The sequence below is a fragment of the Frankliniella occidentalis genome, unplaced genomic scaffold, assembly GCF_000697945.3.
Source record: "Frankliniella occidentalis isolate FOCC.00 unplaced genomic scaffold, Focc_3.1 Scaffold171, whole genome shotgun sequence".
NCBI classification, from domain to species: domain Eukaryota; kingdom Metazoa; phylum Arthropoda; class Insecta; order Thysanoptera; family Thripidae; genus Frankliniella; species Frankliniella occidentalis.
In genome coordinates this window covers 273,701-279,305 of record NW_026267297.1, presented here as the reverse complement: position 1 = coordinate 279,305, position 5,605 = coordinate 273,701, and positions in this window count along the sequence as shown.

Sequence of the window (5,605 nt, the reverse complement as noted above, 5' to 3'; positions counted from 1 at the left end):
CCACGGGGCCCGTGCCTGGCCCGGGGGGTCAGTAGAGCAGGGTCCCCCCGGCTGGTGGTCCCCACCGCCCTGCAGCCACGCCCGAGCTTTGCCAAATGGACCGTTCAGCTGTGCGCGCTGTGCCGTGGCCCCGCGCGGGGCGCCACCTACAACGCTGCTGCGCGCTCGGAGGGGGGCAACGAGACGCTGTGCAGACTACTTGAGCAAAAGGAAACTCTCACGCGCGCGCGCTATTTCAGCGCTGCCCCGGCCGGCCTATGTTGTGTGTGCGGCGCGCACGGGCCAGCAGCACCAACAACAAACACGGTGTGAGGGCGCGCGGTACAACTCCATGCACTCGAAATGACGACTTGGCTAAAAAAAGAAACGGCAACATCCGAACGAAATCAAAATGCATGTGCAAGTTTTTTCTTTAGGAAGGAATTGAAAGGATGTGCTATCTGGATCCAAACAAAAGCCACTATCTTCGAAAAAAAAATTCCCCTTTTATACAGTTCTACTTTTGTGGAGAGCGTCACAATCACGTGATCCACGTCAGCGCAAAAGGGGGGCATTGGCCTCCTCGTTCGATGGAGCCACAGCAGCGACGGAGAAGTGCATTGTTTCGTTGGCTTGTCCCCCCCGATACACCACCGTCTGCTGTATAGACAGCCGCAGCCCGATTGACTGTCCCGCCCGCCCACGCATACGCGCCGCCCGACCCGACGCAAAAGTTTGGCAGGCCGGCTCAACAAACGCGACGGTCTAATCGCTATGTGCATCCCGGTGTTGCGGGGGCCGGGGGCGCACGCTGCGACCTGGATGATATGGATCAGTGCCAACGGACCTGCCTACCCGTAAGAAACTCTCTCAATCCGCGGAATCCCCATCCGGACTATGAGGCGCCAAACTTTTTTTTACGTAACCAATCTCATTCGAGTGGTGGGGGAGGTGGGGGGAGAAGGCAAAATCACTTAAAATTTGCGAGACATAATATGTGAACGAAAAGGACGGAAAAGTAGATTTAACTCAGCTCGAAATTTTGAACAAAACATACAAACACAGTGAAATGTATATGTAAATTTACGACAATTCGATTTACAAAATATTTCGTAAATCTAAAGCAGCCCATTCGTGCTCGACAGTTAATTCAAATCGATGTAATTTTACAATTTCGATTATGCAAAGTGCTTGGCACTTTGTTGCACACTTTAAAGTGTTTGACTCGATCGATCGGTATTTGAAAGCAATGAAGCCTCGAACACTTGAAACAAGTGTTGAAATTTACTGTTGAATACTTCGATGTAATTACATAAAGTCAAATATCACTCAAAAGTGTGCAACATAGTGTTGAGCACTTACATGTGCACGCAGGTTGAACAAACGTACTTTATCAGCGATGGTAGTGTAGGCCCCAGCGGGCGGCAGTGAAGCCTATGTGCGCGCCGCTCACCCAAGGCTAAACGAGAGCCAAGGCTGCAGGATCACCTAGTGCATGGTAAACACACGCAGGGCCGCGACGGGCGCGGCTTTGAAGTCCTCCCGCCACGCTCCGCTTGCCTGCTAGCTGCTGCTGCTGCCCCCTCGGCGCGGCTGCTGCTAGCACCCCTCCCCTCTTTTCTCACTTTCTCTTTCTGCTTCTCGCTCGCGCCTCGTGAATGTCGTCGCGATAATGGTTTAACAAGCAGCAGAGCGAAGAGGCGGCGCTCCGCCGAGCAACAGTTTATTAGGAAGGCACGACGGACGCGCGATCCTTTACGTAACGAAACTAGGGAAGATGCAGCGCGCTTTCTCACTTCTTCGCCTCGTTTTCCATTGATTTCTTTCGCAGAAGTCCTCTTGTTTTCCACGCCACTGCGGAAACAACAACGACTGTTACCCAACCAATGTCCCTCTGGCTGGGGCCCCTGCTCCGTGCCCGCGGTCCCTTTGACCGATACACTAGTGTTTTGGGGCATCCGTAATTGGAGGGAGCCGTATTTGTACACCCCCCTCAACTCCCGATTTTTCCTATTGTGTTTTTCCTTCAGTTTCCGTCTCTCACCCGTATACTCTTTCGACAGTCAAAAAGACGACTGAGGCAAGAAACAAAATTTACATCTATATTCCCAGCAGCCTGCTTCCCATCGGCCTTCACTCGGCTTGCTGGCGCGTGCGCGCGAAGCAAGACACCGAACACAAAGTTGATTTTACGCGACAGAGGGCGAATTGTTTTGATGACGAAGTGATCAGAAGACGGACCACCCTCCCTCTACGAGACAAACAAGGTCCATTTTCCGTCAACGGGTGGGGCCGGGGCTGTCTGTCACCCTGTTTCCACTTCTCCTCCTGGAACGCGTTCAGTGACCCTCCCTTCCTGTGCTTTCTTTCAACCGTTCCTCTGTCTCTCCACGCCCTTCTGGCGTGAGATCAACCGGTGATAGGACGAAAGGGACCATACGGTCCGACTGGCGAATGACGGCTATCTCAAAGGAGGGGTCTACTAGTTCTGGTGCCTAATTGAAAGGGAGTCGAGGCTATGCTCCCGGCGTCCTGGTCCACACATCTCAACTGCACCAATGACATAATACTACAAGTTCAACAATTTGCTGTGGTAATGGACACGGCAAACTAAACAAGTTAAAAACAACGACGACATTCTTAAGTATAATTGAGGATAATTAAAAAGAATGCAGTAAAAAAAAAACATTTTATAAGGATTTCGTAAGTGCATTTTACATTCTTTAAAAAAATATTAATGCTCTTTTGTCAGGCGAATTTCAGCACAAACACGCGCCCGTTTCTAGCTGCTCTCCCGTTTGCTGACTCCGGCCGCCCGCAGCAACTCGCTGTCGAGGTGCCATGCAGCCGTGTACCTTACGCAACGAGCCGTCCCGGACCCGGCCTCAGCCAGACTCGGTCGCGAAACTAACGAAGTCGTTGGGGATGTGAGATAACTTTTCCTGGCCAGGCAAAGGCGAGAGAGAAATGCGAACTGGCAAAAAGTCGTTTTGGCGGAGAAAAGCAATGGACGCTGGCTCCTTTAGGGAAATAAAATTGGGATACTTGACATCACTGCAGTCGTGGAGGACGGGAAGAAGGTGAGGTGAGGTAGTGGTAGGTAGGGGTAGACAATTGCGTCCTCAAAAATGTCTCCGGTACATAATATGTTTTTCATGAAGAAATGAGTGCACTGCTGTAATCGCACCAGCTTATCCACACGCAAATCTTTGCCATGAAAAGAGAAACTTGAGGACGGGAGAATGTCAGCGATCAGCACAGCCATAGCCGTGTCAGCTAAGCTTTTCTTAGGACCGCGTAAACGACAGCGTGGCGTGGAAGGAAGGTAAGTGGCGCGAGGAGCACAGCTGGTGTAAGGAGCAGTCGGAGTTGTGTATAATTAAATACATTTAATTAATCAAGCAATATAATCCAGTTAAGAGTGAACTTTGCGCTCCGCGGGCGGCTCCCGCGTCTCCTCGCGCCGCCAATTAGGTGCATGAACTCAGCGTGTTAAAGTTGGCGGGAGCAGATTTGAGTCGTCGCAGAAGCAAGAGCGAGCGCAGGGCTCCCCCCCTCCCCTCCCCTCCCCTCTCACCTCGTCCCCAGAGCGAGGTCAGGGGAAGGGGGACGGCCCGCGTGCCTGGGGCAATGAGCAATGCACCTACCGGCCAGGCGTGAGAGGAGAGGGAGAGAGGGTGAACGAGAAAGAGAGCGAGAGAGAGCGAGAGAGAGAGAGAGCGGCACACGCCACACTGCAGCTCTTATCTCCCCAATGTTGCCTTACACGTCTCGCATTATGAGGCCCGTAAGGACCGAGTGGAGTCAGTCGACCCACTCGAATTCAAACAGGCGTACTGAAATAATGATCTCCTCAGAGAGCGAGGGAGCGAGAGAGAGAGGCATAGAGCGGGAGAGGGCGGCAGAAGGAGTGGCGAAGGAGAGAGAACGCGGCCCCGAACCGCCCCACACAGCCTAGATGGCCACTTTCAGTTCTTATTCTTTTCGCCCTTTCTCTCCGAGCAATTTATGTATTTGTTACGGTAGAGTTTTCACCACTGGTTCCAAAACAAGGGCGCGAGGGAGCCGTAGAAGCAGTCTTCTTCCTTTTCTTTGGCAACGAAAAAAAGAAGGTAATAATGACAATAAAAACAAAAGTGCGCTGTTCACAGCATGAATTTGTAGTGAGACCAGATGCTGGAAAACAATTCAGTCGGGTTTTTGGACCCATGTAAGAGGAGAGGGTGTTTGGGGGCGGGCGGGCGCTATGCAGGTCTCCTGATGTTACCTGGCGCAAGGCACACGGCCATCACGATGATCAACTCTCGCCAATAAAACAGCTCTGCATGACCATATAGCGGGGGCGGGCCGGGCCCCGGCCGGCGAGTATATCACAGAAAGAGGGGCGTTGAAACGGGCGGCGCGGCCGCAACGGCTGCGGGGGAGGGCGCAGGGGGCGGGCCCGGGGGCGGGCACCAGCGGTCGTATGGGGTCGGAGGTGCAGTACGTTCAAAATAACTTCGTAATCTGACGACCGTTTGTTCATAAATCTTTCATGCCGTGGCGACCACACCAATGCTGCGTGCGTGGGCGGGGACGACCGCCACCCTCTCCAGCCGAATGTTTCATTAGTTTTACCTCGCGCACGCTCGCACCCACGCCCCCTCCCCAGCCCGCGGAGCAGCCCCTTGCGGACGCCACCACATCGCCCGGGTCCGCGTTTTTTTTTTCGCCAATTTTATACGATAGGGAAAAGTGAAAAATCCGACACACAAAAAAAATGTACTGCGCGCTGCCAAAGCTCATATTGCCCCGAACGACACGCGCTTAGGGAATTGGGGGCGCGATGTCCGGCCTCGTTCCGTAACGCCTTAAAAGGCCCCCGCCAGCGCCACCTGTAGAGTGCGCGAAGCGCAGGTGGGCGCGTTTTTGTCTGCGAGTCGTAATTGTTGTTGTCCGATGAGAGTGCAAGAGGGGAGAGGTGCAGGAGGATACACCACGGAGAAACTAACAGCAGCACACAAAAAAGGAGGGGTGGGAAGAAAACGGGAAAGCGGGCAAGGGCAGGAAGATAGAGACCGAGGGAAATAAAGTTTGCACACTTTTGTCGCGTACGTCGCACCCGCTCTGCTACAGGACGATAACAAAATACCGAGCCGTGCGCCGTGCACCCTTAGGAGCACATCATCTCCTCCCAAGGAAAGAAAGACGTGGCTTAAGCCGGGGACTGGGGTGTGAGTGAGTGAACGCGCTCGCGCGCTCGTGTGTGTGTGTGTGTATGTGTGACTTCCCCAGACCTCCATCCCTCTCTCCTGCAGACCCCATTCTCCCCTCACGCCCACCGCGGCGCGCACATTGCCATTCGCGTTCCATTATTTTGCGCGGCAAATATATCCTGCTTTCGCTGCTCTTTCCGCTATTTTTTCGCATTAACTATACGCACACGTTAGCAGAACCGGCCCGGGAATACTCTGTACGTTTTCTTCGCCCGCTCGGTCGCCTTTGCGACACGCTCAATGTGTGTGCTTCTAGAAAGGCGCGAAATGAGACAAAGTACTGTCGCCGTTTGGCTCGGAGTAGTAGTTTACGCCTGATGATCAACGAAAACGATTTAAAATGACGTTGCACCGTAATAAATTCTTTAAAT